The 24,802-nt window shown below is 42.8% G+C and overlaps 1 protein-coding gene across 2 annotated transcripts in view; it reads left to right on the forward strand.

Annotated features, from left to right (window-relative positions):
- The first annotated feature begins 38 nt into the window (after positions 1-38).
- The window catches only part of SUSD6 (sushi domain containing 6), an 83,275-nt gene continuing 58,511 nt past the window's right edge, over positions 39-24,802 (forward strand). Inside the window, exons 1-2 of one of the 2 annotated variants that reach the window (XM_085323292.1) lie at positions 39-471; positions 6,140-6,225. The gene's annotated coding sequence lies outside the window, so the exon portion shown is untranslated. The remainder of the gene's footprint in view (positions 472-6,139; positions 6,226-24,802) is intronic. The other variant, XM_085323291.1, reaches the window with a different exon arrangement.

Genomic DNA, 24,802 nt, shown 5'->3' on the forward strand with positions numbered 1-24,802 from the left:
AGGCTCCGAGGCGGAGCAGGGGGGGCCGTGGCGCTGAGGTCACGCTTCTGCTGGCTTGCTTAATGCGGGTAGCGACGCTTTTTGAAAAACTGATAGTGTTCTTTTAAAGCAGATCAATGCAAACGCAGTAGTTCTGACTCGGCTGATTCTCAGGGGGATTGCGTTATTCTCGCAAACGGCCTGGGTTTTAGTAGTTGCTGGAGCGTGAGTTTTGCTTGATGGTAGAAGGACGTGAGCGGAGGTGAACGTGCAAATYAAAAATATCCTCAAGTTGTCTTCGGAATCGTGGAGAGGTGGATGGAGCTGGCAGACGGAGAGGATTTGCACTTGTCCGGTTGCGCTTCCTGGTGGCGTTTCGTGCGCGTTCCCATAAACGCTGTTATGTAACGGTGCTTCTCTTGGCAGGAGCCTCTCTTGTCACAGCAGCTCCCGAGGCTGCTGGAGAGACGCGGTTTGTGCAGGAGAGCCACGGTGAGAAAAGGGGAAGAAAAGTCCTTAGGAGGTTTTAACCCCTCTGTTTTTTTTTATGTATTAGGACTAAGCGCAAAGCATCGGAATCCCTTCCAAAGTATCTTTACTGTTCCCTGTTCAGCCCTTTCTTTTCCTGCTGGGCTGTGCTATAGATACAGACACCAGCTTGCTGCTTGTATCTGGCATCATGTTGCCTCTCGTTTAATAACAGTTTTTATACTTCTCTTTTTTTCCCCTTTGAATAAAAGCAGAAGTGAAATAGTTATTTTTTCAGACTGCTTAACAGTTGCTCAGAAACTAGAGATAGTAAGGAAAAGGGACTCTCCCCAGTCTGCACCTCTAGCTAGGACTTGTCTGTATACGTCAAAGGGAGGTAAAATACCTAAGCAAAAAATGATTTGCATGTTAAACACTAGTGCTCTAGGGTCAATGGTTTTGTGTCTGTGGTTTATGGTTGATTCATTCCCCCCTTTCCTTTCAGGTGTCTATCTTAAATCTGTTTGCATATCTGCCTCCTTTTCTTCTATTTCTTTCCGTGTCCATTCCTCTGTGTTTTTCTGTATGGAGTTAAACCTTCTCTATGGTATCATAGTCTGCTGGCTAGCTGTGACACTTGAAGTCTTACTGATCACACTTCTGTCTTTTTACAACTTGCATATTGTTGCTGGTAATGATTGCGTAAACAGAAATTTAAAGAAARAATAACTTATTTCTGGCTTGGAGATTTACTTGCCCTCTTGAATCAACTTATCTTGTGATTAAATCAGTGTTAAATGTATCAATAGAGAAGAGGCTGCCATTTGAACTTAGGAAGGTTATGTTTCTTTACAGCAGAACTGAAGTGAGGGAAGTATACCTGAAAGGCCTGCAGTGTAATCTAACTCGCTTTTAAAGTTGCAGGTGACTGTTACCACTTTATGGTATTGCGCCTCATTGTAGAGCAAAGTAGCACGTGGTAAGGAAGCCATAACCTGCTATTAGAAAAGTCACTGTCGAAACCCAAGTACCCTCATGCTCCTACTTTCAAAAGAAGTATTTCTGTACGCAGATGCTTCAGTGAAGTCTGGGTCTGGGAAAGTACTGAACTGGGAAGTTGAGGTTTCCGAACCGCTGTATGACGATAGCACAGGCTTGTGATGCAAATTGGCCACCTGTGGTCTTCGAGGAGCGCGCCTCGTGTCCTTGAGCTGTTCAGTGTGCTGTGTCTCTGCTGAAACAATTTCCAGGCAGCTATCAGCAGAGTTTATATTTAGTGCAGCATGTGAAGGTGGACTGAAATGGCTACTTCAGCTCACATGAGCTGCTTGAGGAGCTGGCAAGCAATAGTTACTGAAGTCTCTAAATATTTGTCCTGCCTGTGGTGGCTTTGACTGGATTAGCTCTGTCTTGTGATTTGTGCTCGTTTTCAGCTGTTTTATTCCTGGCTGGGGAGATGCTTTAGCCCTCAGAGCAATATGCAGCAGTGTTGAAAACCTCAGGTCCTGAGCTGTGCAGCCTCTTAGCYGCAGACTTGGGTGTCTCTCTGTTCCTGTTGCATCACTTCTTTTTATCAGCGTTCACGCCACTGCTACCTCCTGCCCTACTACCACCCAAATACATTTCTCAGTTGGCATGCTCTCATGAGAAAACAGTTTCTTTTTCCCCTTTCATAAGTTGTTTGTCTTCCTGCTAATTTGAGATCCTCCGAGAGAAGCCTGTTACCTGCAGGTGTGTGTGTGAAAGGCTGGATACTTGGAAGCGCTGCTCTAGTGTTTGCCAGTCTCTTCCTGTAGCTCACCCTGCCTGGCACGAGGACTGCCTGTAGCTCCCCTGCCCGCTGAGCCACCCGAAGGCTGTTGTAACCAGCTGATCCCAGCTGATSAGGCTTAGCTGGAAGGGAGATGATCTTTCACTAGCACGGCCGGGCTCACTCTCTTTAAAGACCAGGGAGGCAGCAGGGATTGCATCCTATTTTAGCAGTACGAAAATAGTGACATGCAGGCATTTCCCAGAACAGGAAAAGGGAAAACTTAACCCGTGTATAGCAAAGTTGTTTGCTCATAACGTGATACCAGTTACAGAATGGACTTTTTCTTGCTAGAAGTACAGTAGTCTGTAATCATGTTTATCCAGTCATCTTCACAAGTGCCGTGTCTTTYGAAAGACATCATACATCTTAATCTCAGTTACAAAGCTATTCTGGGTATAGACAGAATTACTCCGGGTATTTTGATTTAACCCTCAACACAGGAGAACTAGTCAGGGACAGGTAGCTGACTTTGAAATGCTGTGCATCTTTGAGCCCTTTTGTGTAGATCACCAGGTTTCGTTTTTCRGTTCTTAAAAAGACAAAAATGTTTGTGAACTTTAGGAAGTAAGCTTTCATAGACAGTAAGAAATATTTTCACCCAGCACTTGGATGCTGTTGGTTTTAGTACTGAATAGCAGAAGCCAGTGTTCTCTCACAGGAAGCTTGGTGTTCTCCCGTGGGCTTACTTTTTGATGCAGTCTGCAAACAGTATTTTCARACTGTGCTTAATGATGCTAATAAAGGGAATTTCTCTTGTAGTAATGCACCAAGCATTCTTTGGGGACTTGTGACTTCCAGGTTGACCCATGCATGTGTGTGTTTTTTTCTTTTTTTTCTTGAAAGCACCTTATTTTCTCTGCTCAGAGACCAGTGGAAGCCTGCCCTGTTTGTTGTTGTTGTTTTGCTTGTCTTTTTAACTGTTGGTATTTGTGCGTGATAATTCTGGACTGTTTAGTGAAGAGGATCACACTATTGAAGAGGTGCAGGAGCAGAAGCTAGAGATGGAGATCTCCCGCCTCCTCCCCTCTGCTTCAGTTGTCCCCTTCCCCCAGCTTGTGGCTTTCTCTGCCCGCGTGTTGAAAATGGCAGGCTCTGAAAGCAGAGCACGATCTCAGAGCCTTCTCCACGGCGGAAAGGATCGATGTGTTTCATGTCRCTCTGGTAGCTCCCCAAGGGGAACTGCTCTCTTGGCAACCAGCCCACCCAGCAGTAAATTTGCTTCCCCGGTAAAACCTAGTTAAAGTGGAATGGGATGGTCGTCATCTCCATGGCCTAACGTTGCAGATGAGGCAGAATGCAGCTCTTCGAGCTGGCAGAGCATGGTAAAGTGCAAGAAGCTCCTGGAAGCACTTGTGTGTGGAAAACCAAATGCTGTATCGTCTTTGTCCTGTGTCCTCTGCTCCTAGGAGAGCTCTCAGTCTGGCAGTGTAAACTCGCTCTCTACAGGAGTGACTTTGATTTGTTGTTGGTGCTTGAACTTGCTGGAGTGAAATATGAACCATTTTAACCTCCTCCTCGGAAGTGAACCAGTTCTACTCTTCTGTGTCTCCGTCCCAATTTACACTTCAGAAGCTCCAGAAAATGTTTTGAAAATTTTATAAGTGCTTTCCCTCAACTCGTTTTGCTCTTGAATGTTAAATGTCAGTGTGGTTCTGCTGTTCCTGGTTTTCTCCTGCATTGGTTTAACAGAGTTCTGTAACAAAACAAAGTGAAGATACCTCTGATCACAACTAAGCTTTCCTCTTGCTTGTTTGGGGACAAAGATAGCTGAATAAAGAAAGTTAAACTGGAGTATTGGCTCTCTTTCTGCAGGACTCTGAAGGAGAGTAAGTTTTAAGAGGGAAATCCTATTGATGAATCTTAAAAAAAAAAAAAAAAATTGCGCTGATTTCTGTAAATGAGAGGTGAGAGATGTTCTTAGGCTATGTAAAAACAGACCTTTCAYTGGTTAAATTTACCACTTACCTGTGATTTTTAGCAGTATATGTTATGGCAGCTTACCTTGAAAGGAGCTGTAATTTGTATTTAAAGCTCTAAATAATAATTCAGTGCTTGAATGTCTCTATTTACCTGTAAGGAAAAAAAAAAATAAGCATCCTAAACAATTTCATAAAAGTTTTCAAGGTATAGATATTGGAACAGCTTGCACTAATACAATTATAATGTAAGATCTCCTTTGCATTTTGGAGCCCACTTGTGGCAGTCATTCTCAAAAGGCATTTTATTTTTCTGACCTAGGAAAGGTGCACTAATGTTGATCAGAATTCCTTCAGATAAGGGGGGGGGGAAGTATATTGGGTATTTGTGGCTTCTAATGATGCTCAAAAATGCAAACGATAATTGATTTGCAGTGGAAAAAGACTGTGAGGTTTCAAGCTAAGACAGAAACTGCSCCTGAATAGCTTATTCCTGAGCGTTAGTAACAAGAGCTGAGGAGAATCCCTGCCGCACGGCCCCGGCAGCCTGGCAGGGTGATCGATGTCCCTGCTCTTCGGGAGAAGCGTCAGGGTTCCCGGACGTTGCTCTGAGGATGTAAACCCTTCTCGCTGCTGCTGCGTATGCCGTTGATGACGCAGTGGCCGTACRCGGGGTCGTTGCGAAAGGTTTAAACCCAGCTCCTCTCAAAGGGCCCCTCGCTCCTTTTGAAAGTGCAGAAGGGACATGCTGCTTGCTCCGGGAGATGGAAGCTCCTGTCTTTCTCTTAGGAAAATCCAGTGGTGGTACTTTAATACCAGAGCAGCATTGCAAAGAGCTGTGTGAACCTGACATGCTGCAAACTGATTTATGCAATATGCAATCAAAATATTCTGGAGATTCATCATAGGCTTTGCCCTGGCTTTCTTAGTGGAAGCTGTAGAACCATACAAGCCTCATAAGAGATCCATTAAAAGCCTCTTCATGGGTATGAGGAGCAAGGTTGTGTGCTCAGGGGTTGTGTGTTTTGGTAAGCACATGACTGCTTATTTTGAATGAGACACACTAAGAAGGGCGTGCTAGCGTTATTTTTAGTTTCATTAWTTGTGAAAACCTCCATCTCAAGTTTGCTTTTGCTGGGTGATGGATTTGCAAGGCTTGCATGCTTTTGAGTCTCAAAGATTGAAATTTAAATATGACACTGAAAAATTTAGCAGCAGGGAGACCTTTAAGTAGGTAAAACAAAAATTCTTTCTTTCAGCTGCGCAGCTTTTACTTTCACTTTTGGGTTATCTCAGTTTGCCTGGTGCTCTGTTGCTTGCCTTTCTTGCCAAAAAGAACGCTACCATATTAGCAGACATCTTTTCTTTTCTACTCTTTGACTTTTAGTATTACTGCTGAATAAAGTGGGGAGGGGGAGATAGGGGAAGGGGGAGTAAAACATGTCTCTGTTTTTCAGTTACAACCAAAACAAATGTGCCATCCTCCTGTGCTTGTTTGAAAAGCATACAGTATTTATGGCCCCTAGATTTTTTTTAATTTGTAGAAGTGTGTGTGTGTCTCGATGCAATTCTGTTGTATATTGCAGGTATCTTTTTCAGAACTTTGTTAGTCCCATCAGAAAAAAAAAAAAAAAAAAAAAACCTCAGAGCTTGAATACTGCTGAAAAACTTTATCTCAGTAATACTTGACACTGCAGTTCTTTCTTGTACTTGAGATTTTTAAATGGGATCTGTGAGAGTAGTTTCGAACACTCTTTGTGAATAACTTGTGCAGTGTGTCTTGAACGCAGATAGGAATTCTGCAAGTAGGGCCTGCASCTGAACTGTATCTGTATGCCTGCGTCCTAAAAACAAAATAGAGCAGCTTCTAGCTTTAACCTTATGGCTCTTATATATATAACAGAGTGCATTTCTTATCGCTTGTGTATTCACAGCTGATACTTACTTTTTTGTACATCCCCAGGTGTGTGAATCAACCTGTCATCACTGAATCATCACTTTCATCTTACTTGAAAACTTTTGTGTGCCAGCTTGTATTGTTAACATCAGGTAAGATAAAAGCTAACTTAGTGATCTTATTTTTCCTGATTCTTTGCTTTTTAAACAAGTATTTTGTCTGGATGCCAGTGACTTTCCTGTAGGCTAAAGTCAGGATGTGCTGCTTTCCTTGTTCTTCTTCATTAACAGGATCACCAGTGACTGTTAGCAGTTCTTCCTGTATCAAAACCTATTATTTTAAAATCTTTAACTTAGATTCCGACTGCTTTATTACCATGCCTCTGCCTTTTTTCCTGGTATCTGTAACCTATTTTTTGTGGTATTTAGGTAACACAAGCTTTTTTTTTTTTTGCTTCATACTCGTGCTGCTTCTGCATTTATTATAGAAACTGTTAGAATTCCTCTACCTTCCAAAGTTGAGCTTACCTGATAAACCACCTGTACTGTCTGTTCTTTACTCCTGAACAGAGAATGTTTTTCTTTCCCCTTTCTGCTCCCAAATATTACCTTTGAAAACTAATCGCAGAAGGGTCTTACTTGTATAATTTGTGCTTCTGTAGCAAGAAATCACTTTGAAACGTCTTTCAAAGAACAAAGTATCAAGCTATTTTTTGGACCTCACTTTTTTCCCCACCTGTAGTGGAGGGATGTAGAATAGAAACATGTCCCTCTAATGCTTTCAACAAGGTTATCATTATCCAGTACTCTAGGGGAGTCCTACTGCTGGTGGAACTGGTGTGAGTATTGGATGTGATGATAATCGTAACGGAGATGATTCCTCTCTCTACCCCCCTTTTCATCCTCTTTCTAGCAGTAACGGGGTCTTTAAGCTTCTTGGCTGCTGCTCATCTTACTGTGCTGGCCTGTGGTCTGTGTTTCCTGCAACTGCTGTTAAAGTGCAGAAACTTAGCTTGAGTTTTGAGGTCTATCATGAGAAGTTGTCACTTAACTGTTTTGAGTTTTTTTTTCAAATGTACCTGATCCGTATGCTTCAGTTGAATAGATAGTTTAGTGGATGTGTGTATATGTACTTTTCGTATAATTAAGTAAAGGAATAACTTTTGATTCAAGAAAGATTGGACTTCAGTACAGTGGCATCTATATGCTTGGGCAAGTAACTGGAAGAAATGCAGTTTGGCATGTAGAAGTATTTTTCCTTCTGTCTCTCCCTTGCCTCCTTCCTTGGCCAGAACAAGCGAAAGTACTGATTTTCAAATGTTTTTRAATACCCTCTGGTCTGATCACTACTCTTAAGAGTTCTAAAGGTCTTCTGGGATGAATGTATATACAAGCTGTATATTGCTCTAGTTTATGCCARTGATCTCCTCTCAGTCTAAAGATCAACTGTATAGCAGTGGAGAAAAGGAGCTTGAAGCCTAAGCGTACAGTAGAATATGACTTTGCATGTAAAATAATACTTTCTTACTGGACTATTTTTTCTGTATGCCTCTTCACTAAATCCTATTTGTGACTGAAGGGAAGAGGGGGAAGGGGAGTGAAGATACAGGATGAGTCTGGTGTGAAATGATCGTGTCAGATAAAGCTGTTAGAAAGTATCTTGGAGGTAAAATGAAGAAAGGAAGGGTTGGAATGTGCAGAGCTAKCCTCTTTGGCCTTTCCTTGGCAATGTGGAGCGGCTGAAAAGCCCATCCGTGCTTCTAAGAACAAGTCTCCTAAAATAGCTGTTCAGTTTGTGATAGTAGGCTTTCTGGCTGTGAGTTCATGGCAGTTCTCAGCGGATAATCTGTCCTGAGCCAGGCTGAGCTGGCCTTCTCATGAACTTGTACGGGAGTCTGCAGGGTGACTTGACCCTCTTTAGTCCCTGTATTGAATGGAGGGACAGGAAGGATTTAAACAAGCTGAAGAGCTTCCCTAAAAGACAGAGATTGAGTGCATCCACTCAGCTGGCTTCTGCGTATCAGTGTGATGCTCTCCTAATGTTTCATTTTGATGGATAGTATGTGAGTTTTTTTTTTTCTTAACGCAAATTGCAAAAGCTTAAAGCTGCAATATCAGAACTTTTTTTTAAATGGCACAAATTTTATCTATGCAAACATGAAGTATAAATCAACTGAGCTCAGAAAAGCTTGTAAAAAGGTATTGTGRAAGGGAGAGAGAGGCTGTCAGATGGTCCGCATTGGAGGAGACTGATTTTAAAGTGTTTGGGGTAAGAGGTCCAGACCTGAGAATTATTTTTCTGCTAGTGATCATATAACACAACTAGGCTTACAAAGACAATCCAGCATGGCTTTCTGATGTGAACCTGCAYGGAAGCACAAGCTGTGGGAAGGGAGCTTGATCTAAACAAGCGGCTTTTTGGTAGTTGCTTCCCTGATTCTGTTAACCTTATTCTGAAGGGACCTCAGTATAAAYGTTTTATGGGGGTTAAATGATGGACTGGGTATAACTGCCTTTGCTTAGCAYCATTAACTCCACAGTTGTTAATGAGCATTTCCTGGGATTTTTCAAGATTGTTTTTGACCTGAAAATTAACTGGAAGGTGYATGTGTTCTTGGATTTTCTTTTCATTTTTTTATACTCTCATTGGCACTTGTGGGGCATTTCCAGAGAATGAATGCCCTGCACTTAGAGGTATTCGWATACTGTCACTTCTCAGCACTCTGTTCATCTTCTGTTATTTGAAACAATTATCCTAAAATGCTACATCTGTGTATGAGAGGGACAACCTGAAGAAGTTGCAGAAAATGGGATGGTTCTCCTCCATTAGTCTTATCCTGGGAGTAAAAAGGAGCGAGAACAGGACTGCAGAAGCATTTCTGAACAGATTCTGTTGAAAGTTTCCCATAAGCCCTTGAATGCTCTCTGAACTGTGCTTTCATCCGTAAATATTTATATCTGTTTCCACTTGTCTGCTTGAACAGTTTGGAATGTGGAAGCCTTAATACCTGAGTGCCTGTGATACTGGTTTCTGCTCTGGTGTGGGCCAGTGTTCGCTATGTCTCTTCATAGATACCTGGGATTCTCTGTGTGTGTTTTGATGTAATTTTTTTGTCATAGTTGTCTTTCATTTTAAAATTTTGTACTAGAGCATGGAACTCCAGGGCATGTGTCTTTGTTATTAAAAAACAAAGAAACCAATACACAATGTTCAAAATTGATCTGTTTTTCTCTCCAAGTATCTTTTTTTGTGTTCCCCTGATCAGAGGCCAGAGGAGACTTCTCTGCCTGTTTGTGCACGAACTGAGGGTTTGGATTCCAGATGGGATTGGCTTGGGTTTCTTTTTTTTTAATTTTAAGGTAATATGAAGACTGGCTAATGACTGACACGCTAATTTAGGCTCTGATAGAGAGGAAGGAAGATGGGATTTTGGTGGCGGCCGTATCCTGGATAGAGCATACTGTTTCGTTTAAACTATGATCATTTCTCTTCTCCCTTTCCACTCCTCATTTTGTGRAATGGACTCATCTTAGTTTTTCGGTTTTATTTAATCCCTTATTGTGCTGGAGTTTCAAATTAATATTGCTTAATTGCCTGGATGCAACGCTGTCCAACATGCTCTAGGTGACCCTGCTGAGCAGGGAGGTTGGACTGGATGATCTCCAGAAGTCCCTTCCAACCTTACTGATTCAATGAACTAATAGATTATTGGAAGAACGCTGTTTCACTTTTCCTGTGACGCATAGTGTGCTACGTGTAAGGCTAGGAAAGAAGAATCCCTCAAKGCCGTTGTTTTTTGTTCCTCGATCGCCTTTTGTTCCTTGGCCGCTACCCCCGGCTCTACTCTGTAAAAGCCAGTTGTGTTTTTTGTAAAGCTTGGTGTCCTGGGGAGTGCTTGGGTAAAGGTAGTTAATAATTGCGTATCTCACCTAACCTTTGGGTTGCRGGTTGGAATTCAGCGCTGCCTGAAGGTGCTACTTCCCCTCTGACTGTAGTCGAAAGTCAGCCCTCAGTAGGGTGTCAGGCTTCCAACTCTGTGCCCCTTAAATGGGAGTTGCAGTGAGGTGACCAGGGTTCAAATGAGACACACAGACTGACTTTCTTCTCCTTTACGAGAGTGCATCCTTCAGAGAAATATGAAGGCATGCCTAGGAAAATGGGTGTTGCAAATATCCTCGCTGTGTCCGTTCAAGGAAATTACCGATATGGCTAGCCTACCTTTCGCTTATCTCGCTTGCATCCTTGCTTCTCTGCCTTTCCAATGAGGATGGCTCTGCAGTACATGATAGAAAGCAGACTTTGGCTTCCTGCAGCCTSCAGTTCAGCAAAGCTGTCCTAAGAGTCCCAAGAAAAGACAGCTACTTGTTTATTGGCAGAGTAGCTTTTGTTGTGTAAYTAGAGCTTGTAGGGGCAGGGACTCCGTTCTGTGTTGGTAGAATGACATGCTTATGGCAGTGTGATTCAGGGATGAACTCATCAGCACAAAATACACATCTGAAAAAAAACTATTTGCTCCAGAAATCTGTTTTTGTAAATTGCTTCCTTGAGAGGTATGTCACCTGAAGATAAACTTGAAACAAGAATAGAGGCACTGAGAGATTTCAACCTATTCTGCAACAAGTGATTTGTAGGAAAATGCTAGGTTCTCCAGAAGAACTTGAGATTTTGAACTGGCAAGACTTTTGAAGGGGCCTGGATGCAATGGAGTTAAGAAAAAAAAAAATTGAGCCATGGATGATAAATAGATAGGAATGATACCCACCTGGGCGTTGGCAATGCACACGAGAACATTTTTAAGAACGGGCCTGGTTGCCCTGTGTAAGCCATTCTCAATTCCCTTAGTGTTTGCATGTTGTTTCCTGTAGCTGTGCCCAGTCTTCATCTCCAGTGCTGTGCTAATGTACTGGGTAAGCGGCAACTGGATATGGAGACTTGGACCAGAAATACTGCTGCTTAGTGTGATGCATGTGCTGCAACCTCTCCAAGTGTTGTTCCTGACAAGCTTTGCTGAGCTTGAGATATGTGATGGTTTGCATACCATGCTCTCTGAGGTACCTAGTGACAGTAATACCTCACRTTCTGTGAGGTACTTGATGACAAGTAACCCTACTCATTACAGCAAGCTGGTATTTTATGGTCCCTCCTGCACTCTGTATTTGACTGCTGCGTAACTCAAGTCTATACTGATTTTCTTTTTCTATGCCAGCTGTTTAACGAGTTTGAAATACATGGAGGATGTTTACACTCTTTTTCTTTTTTTATAGTAGTTTGAGCTGTTGTGGGGCAACACATGAGACTAGTTATTCAGCTTAAGCAATGCAGTCCTGTGTCTTAACAAGAGCATATGTGTCTACTGAATTTTAGGCAGGTGTAGGTGGGCACACTTTAGCTGCTTGAAGAAGCTCAAAGCATCACTTTCTTCGCTTTCACCACCTCACACTGGGTGCTGTGTTTAATTCCCACGGGTAGTGAATTTACCAGAATAGATGCTGTAATAAGGGTTTTCTGCATGCAGATCAATATTAACTGTAAAATCATTAAATTTCATCTAGAACATTTTCTCTAGGACTTGGGATTATCTTCAACTTTCTTGTCTGTCTTTGAGTTCTGTCTCCTCTTTGGATATGGAGCCAAAGATGTACAGGATGGTGGTGGAATTTGCTCCAAGTGTCCTTCAARTTGAAGTAACTTTTCTCAGCAGATAGGTGAGGCTGAGGAGGAGCCAGAAAGATAAATTTAAGTAGGCATTTTGAAGCTGGCTTAATTCGTTAGTTGTGCTGGGATAAGACTGTGAATTCGAAGTTGTTTCACACTTGTATTGTTATGCCCTCAGTGACTTAGGTGAACTGCAAAGAACTATTTTTCCCTCCATTCTTCACTCTTTCTTTTTCTTTTTAAAAAGTGCATTATCATGCTAGAAATTCAGAGTGTCACTGCTGGTGGAGTTTGACGTAGCTCTCAGAAGAGAAGGAATGAGAGAGGAAGTAGTTTTAGTTGTGAAAAGTCAGAATAATTCAGGTTGGAAGGGGCCTCTGGAGGTTCTCTTGACCCAACCTTCTGCTCAGAGCAAGTACTCAGGTTCTGTTAATCTTAGTACAAGAGGTGGATGTGGSTGTCCTGTGCAAAGGTTTGAGTACTTATAAGAGGTGAGTGCCTCTTAGGAGTGAGTGTCCCCTCAGGARAAATGCCAGGTTTGGTTCCCAACTAGCCATATCATTGCTATTGGCCAGAGAACAGCAGAAGCCTAGCAGGACTGGAGTGACTCCTCTACTTGAATCCACATGTTTTGAGGTAAAAAGCATGTATTTCAGGATATACATGCCTTTCAGCAGTAGAATATTTCCATTCATATGCATGTGATGTTTTCAAACACCACTGCATCCTTTCAACTAAAACCTGATGGGGAAGTAGGACTACCGTTTGGCTGTAGGTTTTTGTCTTTAGGATGTGTTCAGCAAAAGAAATTGTAAGAGTTTAACCATGTTTAATTTTATTACAATTGGAAAAAAGCTTAAATCCATATTCCCCCACCTATAGTTTTTCTGTGCAGGAGGCATTACTATGGTGAGATTTCCACTTGGGTAACTTAGCTGAATTTTATAGGTAGCGCTTTTGTAGCGTGGGATGAGATTCTCTGTCTTCTGGAATAAAAACAGCTGAAATACAGAAGCTAAAACTCATCTATATGTACATATTTACTTCTATTAAAGACCATTTCTAGCATAATGAAGTGTAATATGTGGCTGCAGCATGCCTTACACTGTGGTGTGCAGCTCAGTTAACATTGTGGTTTCTCCAGTATGGGTTGTAAGGCTGCCAAGTTTTCAGCTGTTTATGTAGGATTGCATGAGCCACTCCTCGCAGACTGAGTGGCACATGGGAACCTATGACCTTGTACACGTGTAGGGCAGAGAAGGCCACAGGGAGGATGAGAGTTTATGGAATATGGGTAYGTGGGAGGTTAGGGGGGTAGCAGACATTGACATTAGTGTAAGTGGACACAGAGCTCTATTCATTTAGTCATCTAGTCTCAGATAGGTGCCAAACCCAGGAATGTAGAGCTGCTACCTGACTTGGAAAGAAAAATATGCTTAATGTGGAAATGCTGCTCTCAACTGGAAAGTGTTCAGGTAGAARGAAGCAGGGAGAAGTCTCTACTGCTGCTGCTCAGCCAGTGATGGCTGCTGGAGGACTTTGCTTTTGGTGGTGTTGCAGACTGGAGGTGCATGTTTTACTGCGACTGGAGTTAAGTACAGCACTGGATTTATCTGGGTTGCAACAGGCAGTGGTAGCTATTCTAGAGGARGACTTACATGAGTCTCTATTGACCAAGATCACAAGATAATTTCTATTTTTTTGCTTGAGATACGAGCTGCCTGAGGATGTACTTGTCTTTGTGTTGGAGGAAGGTAATTTTAGGGGTCTGTTCCTATAACAACACTGAGTTAGACCTAGTCCTTTTAGCATCAGACAGAACAGCTTCATCAGGCAGTATTTCAGAGCTGAAAATACCTGGTGTTCAGAGAATAAAAAAGCTCTTTGCGCTGAGATTTCTGAATGCCTGAGAGGAGTGACTACTTAAAGGAACTTGCTCAACTGGGAAATACTACCTTTGGCTGAAAAACTTCTCTACATCTGTTAGCGTAAGCTTATGAAAAGTTTGGAGGGTAGAATGCTACTTTCTCTTTTCAGTTCCTAGTGTACCCGTYGACATGGGTACATTGCTGTTCCGCAGAACAAGTCCACTCCTTAGGCATGGAGGCTTGGCTGTGCCTCTGTTTCTCCTCTTCATGCTGCATGATGTGGGTGAGTAACAGAGCTRCTGTGAGTCTGAATTCAGACTGTAGCAGAGCAGCTTGACTGCGTCTGTAATACCTGAAGCTCTCCTTTATTTATAGGGGGAAAAAATCCTTAACTATTTACTGGATAGGTGACAGAAATGAGGATTCAAGTGAGACTCTGAAGCAAAGCTTAACTGCTTTTAAGCAGGAAGTGACTGCGGCTGTCCTTGCTAATGAAGTTTAATGTTGGGGCTGCAGAGCTGGGAAAGCAGGCTTGGGGGAAAAGAAGTTTAAGGCTCATTTTTCACCTCCCCTGTGAAAGACAAGGCCTTTCCCTTTCAGGCTCCTTACCTGTGCCAGGGGACAAGTGTCACGTGCAGAATCGTTTTGGCCCCTGCTGCTTCCTGCAGTCCTGTGCACGTATGTAAGGTCACTCGTACAAGTGCCAGTTCACTCTGACCTTTTTGTTTTGAGGCTTCCGATGCTGCACAGGAGATGACTCTCTGTGCAGGACTGGATTCCRTTAATACTGAAAAGGGTAGGATGTCCCAAGTTCCCCATAGTTTAAAAATAGATTTTGTGTTTACTTGCTCCACAAAATCCTCCTTCTCTGAGGAAAAATAACAAGGTTGCTGTGGTTTGGATCACTGTTCGCCACAAGCAGAGTTAATGATGCTAGACAGAAGAGAGATTGTAGAAAAACTTGTTGTGGAATTCTCTAATCTTTCCCAGTGGCTTTTGCTTAAAGCTGAGCTATAACTTATCAGAAAGGCTATCAATCTTTGTCTCCTTAGGAATTGAAAAGGCATTTAATTGCGATGCTCTTGCCAGCATACGTATTCCTCTCCGTATGGAAAAAATCTAGGTAGAGGATCTTACAGGAAATTGAGTTTGAGTATCCTCTGGTGCCATGGAAAGCCTTATATAAGGAAAACTTAAGCTCTGTGTGATTGCTGAGTTGGGGAAGGCCTTAGAGTCAGAAATCTGCATCCAGTTTGCTGCCTTCATAGCAAGTTACTGCCATCACCCAAGTGCATTGTTTCTGGTGCTCTCTCAGGTGAAATGTGTGTTCATTTTTAGCGAGATCATCGGTAAATGGAATATGACACATGTGGGAGAGGGGAGGAAACAGAAGAAAATGACACTTAATGCTAAAACATTTTCAGAAGCTGACTTTTTTTAAGCATAAAGATGGGGCTTCTGATCTTAAGATGAGATGGATKCCCACCTTTCTAAGTAAATACTTTGCTTGTCAAGAGCTGAAAGTTAAATGAAACCCATCTCAAAATTTCTTATCTGAGCTCTTCCACAGGTAGAGAGCCAGCACCAGGCTAGATGTGTGGGTGAGGGATGCCTTTCTGCAACTCTGTGCTGAAAGAAAAGACAGTCTGCACTGGATCAACAGCGTGGTGAAAGAATATATRTGGACTCAGACTGGAGTGTGTTAAAGGGCTAGGGAGGGGAGACTGGGATAYGTTGTGACCTAGCTGGATCTGGGAACTGATGCTGGCACTGGTTAATCTGGCCTGTCATTTTCCATTTTATTTGCTCTTGGTGCTCGATTGTCAGAGCAGGCTCTTGTACGGTGTTCTCTTCGTGGCTCAGGCTGCTGAGCACTGCTGCAAAATACTACTAATCCTTTCTGCCATCCGTTTCCTGCGATGAAATCTCAATTGGCAAACTGAACTCTTGAATTTCAGAGAGCAATTGGAGATTCAGATTTAGGAAAAATAAAGAACTGGCAAATATGACAGGACTCTATTAGAGCTGAAGGAGTCTTACAGTAGGTGAAATAACTTGCGTGGTATATCTTGACAGCTGTTGAGGGACTCTGCTAGTACCAAGGGCCTTACTGCCTCGCGARTGACTTGCATAACCAAATGATACCKACTGACAGGTGCTCGAATGAAAGAAGACCTGCTGTGTTTCTAAGAGGGAATGAGAATGCACTGAGATTGTTTTGTTTGACCTCTGGGTCCTGTATTTGAACTTCGCTGGGTGGCAGGCCTGTACTGGATAGCACAAATGAAGTAGAAACACTCTCAGCTGATGTAGCAGTGTTCTGCAGGGTATTGGAGAACACTGCGGCCATATGTCCGGCCTCACCTTTTTGGTAGCAGGATGTGTATTTTGCTCAGCTCTGGACCAACTGTGTTGGTTACAATCCTGGGCAATGCTTTTAGGAATTGAAGATGGGCTCAGGGTAGCAGTTAGGACTGTGCTAACCATCCCTGCTGCTGATGCCAAATGCCTTACAGCTCCAGAGTATTGCTGTAATCTGCTAGTGACAAAACTAGTCTTTCAATGCTGAAACTCTGGCTGTGCTGTGGATAAAACAGGCTTGTGTTAGAGCTAAACAAAAATGCTAAAGGAGTGTTTTTGTCCTCCTCATTCTGGCATCCTGTCATGAAAAGTGCACTGAGCTTGACTGGCCAAGTCCAGAGTGCTGGTAACACTGGCAACCAATTCATCATAAAACCAAATTTAAATTGGGAATATTAGTGGAAGGGGAAGAGGGATAGGCATTTTTCCTTCTTGTCTTGGAAGGAATGCCCTATTACTTTTGCTTTTAAAAATGAATGAACTCATTCTTTGTACCTCAGATACAGACCAYATGGCATTCCTGGTGAAAGTAGCAGATGTTCATCTCTTGCTCTGTTTTGCTCGTTGCACTTATTCTCTCCTTTCTAGCCTGCTTGCAATGGGCTGTAGGGCTACAGCTCAGTATATCAGATTATTGCCCTGAAACTGATTTTTTTAAAAAAAGAAGGCTGGATGAAGTGCTGCTTGGATTATGAGACTAAAGCCCGGGTGTGTATAGGTGGTAACTGAACTTTTCATTCTGGGTCAGTACGCTCAGTTGAATAGTTTCTTCTTCTGTTTCGTGATTACTTCTGGCCTCTGAACTTTATTCTTCCACATGAAACGGAATGTTCTGCTCCACCTTCGTTGCAGTTTGTTTTGTGCTGGTTTTGCTGGTGAATGCAATTTCTTTGCAAGGCTGTGTCGCTTTGTATTCCAGAGTGGCAGTGTTTTAGTGAAAGAATGAAGATATTTTTGCATGCGAGCGTGTGGGATTTTTTTTTGTTTGTTTTTAATATTCTCCCTGCCAGTGTAATTGTTCTTTTGTGTMCACATGAGCCGCTGTTCCAGTTCAGTAAGGGAGTGTAGGCCTGTAGYGGTGGGCTGCAGTAGACAGACAGACAGCTGAGTGCCGGATAGACTGCAGCATCCCCCGGTCTGGTATGCAGGAAATAGATGCTCCCGCCCATAGAGCTGTTCTCTGTTGTGCCTTTGTTTGCGTGGGGGTTTTGTTTGTTTAAAGCATTTGACGCAGCGGTAGGAGAAACTTTAGTGCTTACYGGTGAGAATGACTTGGCTCTTCGTAAGTCAAATTTCAGGTATTCCTTAGGAGTCCTCGGGTGGAAGGGGGGCATTCCTTAGCCACCGGAGAGCCGCTGCCCTAGCGTAAGAGGTTCTCCCTGAGCCTGCACCCAGAGTGAGAGGTTCTCCCTGAGCCTGCACTGCCCTGCTGACCCGTGTCCTCTACTGCACGTGCAGCCCCAGCGGGCCAGGGTTATGATCTCTGTGTGCTTCTGAGGGCTTGTTGTCTGGGCATGGGTAARACAGCTCCTTCCCTTTTTCCTACAAATCTAGCCTTGATCAAAACTTTCCTTTCCCCTTTCCAGGAATGATGCCTGCTAGTCTTCTGTGTGTGAAGATAAATGATTGCCACTGTTGATGTATTTGCTGGGGTAGAGGGGGGGAGTGTCAGGCAAAGACGAATGGTATGATAGGGTGTTTTTTTTTTTAAGGTTCTTGGAATTGGGTGTGTGTGTTGGGGGGTGCTCTTAATATCAAAGAAGCTGCTGTGGCTTGACAAGAAAAAGCTTTCCTGTGGTTCTGTGAGGGGTAGGGTGGTAGGATCCTTTAAGGTGAAATAGGAATATTAAATAAGTCATTTTGAGGTTTTCATTTTTGAAAGAATGTAGGTACTGGCTTTTTTCGTATGAATGATTRTACAGCAGTTCAAGAGGGAAATAGGGTGTTTGTGCTCATTTTTAATGTCATGCACAGAAAATGTACTAGACTAGGAGAGTCTTTTTGACCAGGCTACTGGTGTGAAAGATGCTGTACTTTTGAAGGCTTATGGCAAAGGCATGGTTTAATTTCCCTGATGGGGAAACCATGGACTTCTAGAAGGGGGCAGTCTTTCTGTCCTTCRGTGAAGGAAATAGAGGCAGGAAGTAGTTGATATTCTCGGACCCTGAGGGATTTTCCTCAGACCACCTTCTGAAGAAAGATGTAGTACAGAACTGCCCTTCCCCTCTGTGCTCAAAAAACAATAGTCCATTGTGGAAGAAGTAGCTTTTGGGTACTTTGGGACTAGGTGACTAGCAATTTTCTGCATGACCATAAGCTGCCCCTGGCTTCCCTTTAGACACTGTACAAACATGCTAAATAGTTAAGTGCTTTTAAGTTCTACCTTATTGAGATTAGGCAGTCTTGCATGCCACTTACCTGCATGTTTTAGGATTTTGAAGTTAAGTCCAAACATGATGTGGCTCTTTGGTCAGGCCACTTGGCACAGTAGGCAAGGGGCTACAATATTTCAAGTATGTGGTCATGTAGGAGACTGAAACTTAGACTACTCACCAAAGGGAAGAGGGATGCATCTGGGGACATCAGGATTGACAGTATAGAGCCATTCAGTTATCTTAGATTGCTCTAAAATTTTAATACTCTCCTTTTACCGCACAACAAAACCTAATGATAGCTGCATTTTGGAGCAGACTCAGATTGTCCCGATAATTCCCCTGGGACCAGTTACAAAAATGCAAGGAAGTAGCATTTCATCCTTGTGCTTAATCCGAAGAGAAAGATGCATGCTGGGGGTGGTGAAATGCAAGTGGAGGCCAGAGAAATATTAAAAGATCAAGAAGAGATACCCAGGTCTCCTCTTAATGTTCTTGTTTGTATTACAAAAGTTCCCATAGCCTTTGATGTGCTGTCAAAATGTATGTGGGCCAAAACTCTTTCCCAAAACAGTGTAAACTGTGAATGGATGTGATGGATGAGAACAATGTCCAAGATGACTGGAGCTGTTATGCAGTGAACCTGCTCTGTCTAGTTGCTCTCAGTAGCTTGCTTGACACTGTCATTGCAGTACTGCGCTGCCCGTGCTGCACGGGTTTTGGGTTAATATCAAGCCTTGAAAGATACGTTCAGCAGCAGCTCTTCACAGTTCCCAGCCAAGGAGGAGGGTATAGGCTTGTGGATAAGTTTTGCCTAAATTGGAGAATAGTTGTTTTTTGTTTGTTTGTCTTTAAAAAAGAGAAAGCTTTCTGAAAGCATTGGAGAGGAGTCAGCTGGTTCCTCCTGCCCTGAAGCAAAAGATTCTTGTGTTCCTAGTTATGGTTGTTTTGGAAAACCTCATGCAGATATTTATACGATGGYGATAATCCCTTGCATGAAGGAATGCAGCCTTCGTTCAAAGTATGCGGTTTATCTCTGCATTGTGCCTCAAAAGGTGAGAGCACAAATTGGCCCCTGTTGAAAGGGAGATGTGCGTGCACAAATCTTACAAGATATAACTTGGTAATGCAGCAGCCATACAGAAATTGCGCAAAATGCACAGAGTAACTGCCCTCAAAACCTTACTAACTCATTTCTATGCGCCCTGGGGCGTTTCAGTCATGGGAGGTCTTGGAGACGTTGTTAATAGGTTCAGCTGAGGAAATGGCACAAGGCACTGCAGGAGAGGGAAGGTTTGTTGTGTGTGAAGCATGAACTGGGGTTCGTGCAGAGAGGGTAAGGAGGTCTGGTAGCAGATCCTTGAGAAGRAGCGCAAGAGAAATGAAAGCAGAGGTTAGGCTGTGGTAAGCCTTGAAGATGAGGGAGAAGAGCTGGGAACTGGAATGAGGGAGAGCAARTGGCAAGGGAAGTAATGAAAATGCAGTCTTAGTCTGTACCACTTTCATAAATCTGTTTTTTTAATATATAAATTAACAAGTATCAAGTCAATGTCAGCATTTGTCATTTACAAAAATAAGAATGGAGTTAAAAATTTACTGATAAGGATTTGAGGAAAGTGTTTTCCTTGACCTGTTCCCCAGTAGTTTAGCTCTGATTCTTGCTTCTCTGCCAAATTATTGGCATGTTCTGTGACAGAAATAGCTCACATCTCAGTGACCTTTTAACTGCCTTTTCAATTCTCCGATTCCACTGCAGTGAACAAAGCATTAAAAACAGGTATGGTGCAGATCTTTATTGCATGCTTGTGGTTGATCAAATAGCTTTGGATTTCACTGGGTGTGAAAACTGCAAGAACCTGCTGTGAATGAGATCCCAGGGAACCAGTCATGGCTCAGATTAGAGGCAATTTCTCCCGGTCTGTCTCTTTGCGTTGTGGTACTTTATAATGTCTCTGTAGCGGTGGTCTATTTTGCTCTGTGGTCATAGAGCACCTAGCGCAGCGTGGTCTGTCCCTAGGCTCAGCCTTCTACCTCCTGTGGCCCTGCAAACACTAACGAAGCAAGAAGTGTTTGTGAGGGTTCTGTTTGCCCAGGCACATGTTTTTCTGATGGAAAAGTTTATGCTCTGGCATGTGCCCCAGGCTGCTTGTGTGCATCTCTTCCATTGCACAGGCTTCCATAGTGAGTCAGAACAATTAGCTGTAATGTATCAAAAAGGATATTAAAATGCATGTGCCAAAGAGATTGGGATCAGAAATGACATTTCAGCCAAAAGGCTTTTGTCGAGRGGGAGTTGGAGGGGGTGTACATGCGAAGGAAGAAAAGGCAGTGTGAGAGATCTGTGTGGTTTTTATTGCACAGCATGAAAAGGTCTTGCAGCCAAAATGCCGCCTTAACCTTTCCCCCCCCCGCGATGTTTGGCAGCCGGTGTGTCTTACAATGAGCGTGGTCCATGCAGTGTGAAGAAGGAAGTCCTGCTTTAAGAAAGCATGTGGGTGTCATTTTCTTTAAATGAATCTCTCTGTATTCAAACATAGGAAAACAGACTTGATAGACCTGTGATAGCTACAACCTTTATTGCCAGCATTTGTGCTATCTAAAGACAAATCTTCTCTAGCTTGATTCTAGTGACATACCAGGCTTGCCTAAAGTCTGATGGCTGCTTATAGGTGATGAGCAAGCTGAGCATTGCTGGGATAGGCCTGACATTTATCAGTTCAAGTTGTACTACCCAGCTGAAGGCTTGAGTCTTTTTCAGAAGATTTCTAATACTCTGTTCTGACTCTTGTGACAAATGGTTTCTTATGCAATTCACCTAGACATAACATCATGTGGTACAGATGTAGTTTTAGAAAGAAAACTTCATTATATTAATCACTTTCCTGAAGTTGTTCAAGACTAGCTGATCACTCTGGTACCCTTTCCCCCTYCTGTTGGTTCCTGGCCAACAGTGGAAGGAGAAAAATTTCTGTCTAGGAAGTGAGGATTTAGATGTTTCTTATCTAAATAAGCAGACTACTCCTTTTTGCCCTTTGAAATAAGTGTTTGCCAACCTTAAGTTAATCTTCAATAATATCTAAAAATAATGTCAATCCTTAGCATTGGCTAATTTCATGAAGGAGGCCCCTCTCAACACTGGTACTATTAAGGCAATAACGTGCATGCCCCCCTTTCCAATCTCCTCCTCAGCTTTCGTAGACTTCTGCAGGGTCTGATATTCTTGTGCATTGTGCATAGTTCCCTTGTAGCAGTGTTCTTCATGTTGCTAGAACTGTTCTTAACTCACTAGTCTCAGATCTTTTGCATTTTATGTGTAGGCCTGAACGAACGCTCGCAGAGGTGAGCTGGGTTTGTTCAGCCTGTGTGTTGTCAGCATTTGAAGAGTGGTTTGTAGGTGAGATCTGTGAACTGCCTGTGGGAATGTGTAATGAGGATTGAGCATTACCGTGCTCTGGAATGATACGGCCCTCGCAAGGCTGATGCTTTACTCTTGCCCATGTTTCTTCATTCTCATTGCAGTAAAACTTCTTCCAGTATCCCTTTCTGTGTCTCTAGGCCATACGCAGTTGGGAAGCCCAATGGTTAACTTTATGGAAGTCTTCAAGACTGGGCATCTTGCAGTTGCTGACACTGCAGACCTGCACGGGCTCTGCTTTGCTCCTTAGAGGTTAAAGTACCCACAGCATTTCCAGGGAATAGTTTAGTCTTATCTAGGTGATAGTGTTATTAAGAGGACTACTTATATTGAGGGTTTTGATTCTAGGGAGGCCTTTATCCTGAGAGCCTTTACCTGTTGGGAAGAGTAACTTTTTATGCCATGTGATGCAGAGCTGTTGGGCTTTGCCCTCCTTGGCAGGTGATAGTGCTTTGCCAGGGCCGGTAACGGTGTTCACCAGGATCTCTTTCCGCATGCAGGCATTGTGTGAAGCGGCTTTTGGGGTGATTTGCAGGAGCTATGTTCCTGACTAAGTTTTAGTCCAGTATGTAGTTAGTGCTGTGAAAACTGTAGGAGCCACAGTCTGCAAATGCGTGATGCCAGTGATAATGGGTCAGAGAATAGAGAATTTCAGAAGTTAAAGTTACAGAAATTAAAAAAAAAAAAAAAAAAAAGTGAAGGAGGGCTTCTGGTAGCTATTGTGCTCTGTAATGTGCTAAGGAATATGACTTCTTCAAAATGTACTTTATAGCATCCTGTGTATCTTAATTATTTTTATTTATGGAGCTTCTTTTTGTCTCTCCCTTGTAGTGAAACCCAGCATGTGAAACAGTGACTGTGCTTCAGGAGGAAAGTAGACCCTAAAGAGCAGAGAGAGCCCAGTAAGATGGCTTGCTGTCCAGAGGCAACTATGTTGTKTACCTACGTTAAATACTCATGTTTAGCTCAGACAGAAAAGCAATTTTAGGAAAGCTAGGATGCATATTTTTGCAATTTGACAAAGTGGAGCTTGCTAAGTTGCCTTTTAAAAGATGTTGAAGGCTTCTGTTGAAAGCCTTGACAGTTGCAAATGGTAGACCAACTCCTTTGACTGTTGCTGCAGTAGATGACGTTCAGAGTGCGATCTTTCCAAATGGTGCTAAACTTTATAGCTAGAGCTACAGGTAATGGTTGTTTCTCAATGCTTCCTTCTCTGCATTTAGTGAAGAGAGATGAGGTTAGCTAAACCAGAAAGTTGTTTTAACAGTTCCTGTACAGGGACCCTTTCTGAAAACTCTGCATAATTTCATTTCTTCTTATGGAAAAGAATAAKAAGTTGAATTAGTCTGTGCATTTGAGATAGGTGCCAAATTATGGATGCTTAGACCTTTCTGCAAGATGCAGGGTATTTGTGTGTGAAAGAAGCATTTAGGTGGCTGCTGTTTCTCTTGAACTGTTGCTCCAAAGCTTTTGCTTTTACTGTTCCTCCCTGCATCAGGTAGTTGTTGGAGTCTGCTTTCCAAGAGATGCCTAAGAATTTAGTATTAGTGAGCAAGTTTAACATACTGTTATCAGACTGAGCCCTCTCCGCCACCATACATGCCTAGGGTTTGCARGAACTAATAATTTTCTCTCCATCTGGATTCAATTTAAAATGTTTGGCCTTAGAAGAATTGGAAACTAATAACACTGAAAGATGGAGAAAGAGGTTTTAACTTGTTCTTTTGTTGCAGAGGCTTAGATTGTGAGGGCAAAAAACTGTTTTGGTGAGAGACTCTAAAACCTAAATGGTGTATCAGATTCATAGAACAGGGAGAACAAACTTGTTCTTAAGAGTACAATAATAAAGGGATCGGACAAATTCCCTTTGAGAAACTCACTTTAAAATAGAGTAAATGAACATGAAGATCGTTTGCTGTTGAAACACATTTTTAAATTTGTTTCCAATTTTGTAGATTTTGCATATTAATTTTGCTATCCTGTAGGCTTCTGTAGCTGATCTTAGTGCTCCAGCCAGGAGCACAGTGTTACAGGCAAAAACATGAAGGAGGTTACTTTTAAACTAGTTTGCTGTACACTAATTTTAATAACTTTCTTTTAGTCTGTTCAGTCTGAGGGAACTTTGACTCCAGAGACAGGAAATTGCTTGAGGATTATTGGCTGTGATAGGGCCTCCATATTTATCTGCAAAAATCCTGCTTTATTTCTGTCTTCCTTTAAAGGGRGTTGGAGTTGCTGCACTTTTCCATTAAGCTGAGTAGAGCCGGCTGCGAATTCTGTGCCAGAGTTTTGTGACAAATAGATGGATGGCTTGGGTGTACTTGCCCAGGGTGCTTGGAGACTCATCAAATAAATCCCAGGCAAAGCAGAGGTTGACTTAGTTGCTGGTGGGCTGGCAGGGTTCCCACCCTGCTGATAGCTGAGAGTTAAATGTGCTTGCTGCAAGCTACAGTTTTTGAAGGGGGGTTGAGGCAGGTTTTGCAACTTTTCAGCTCTGTTTATGCGTATGTGTGTAGCATGGGGAAGAGGTGTCCAGGGCAGTGTAGTGGTATGGTTTATGTGTCTGTTCTGTTGACACTGAATATAAGCACTCTGGAGGAGTAACAAAATACAGAAATCARATGAAGTTGCTATATTTTCTCCCTGCCCTTATTCCCGTTTCAAATATCGTGTGCCTGCAGAGTTATGGGGACATTAGCCTGGTAACTGGCGCATACAGGTAATGGAGGAATATGGCACCATGAAGGAGGCAGCACGTGGGAGCAGCATGTTTTGCTGAAGGATGATGAGCCAGCTGCCCAGGAACGGTGGGTGATGGGAAGCTCCACCTCTAGCTTCTGTTACCAGTGTGAGAGAGGCATTGCCTGCTGTTTTATTTGGGGTTTCTTTGCATGTGTGAGCWCTGGAGAGGGAATCTGATCTTTGGGCGGGTTTTGCCTAGAGTTTGGAGACAGACTGGGCAGATCCCAACAGTGCTTTTGCAGTCCTGGGTGGTCTAGTGCAAAAGCAAAGCTGTGAGGCAGGAGGTTAAAAAACCTGTACCCTCCAGCTTTGGGGT

This window comes from Rhea americana, unplaced genomic scaffold, assembly GCF_003343005.1.
Source record: "Rhea americana isolate MKP2758 unplaced genomic scaffold, rheAme1 scaffold_84, whole genome shotgun sequence".
Taxonomy (NCBI): domain Eukaryota; kingdom Metazoa; phylum Chordata; class Aves; order Rheiformes; family Rheidae; genus Rhea; species Rhea americana.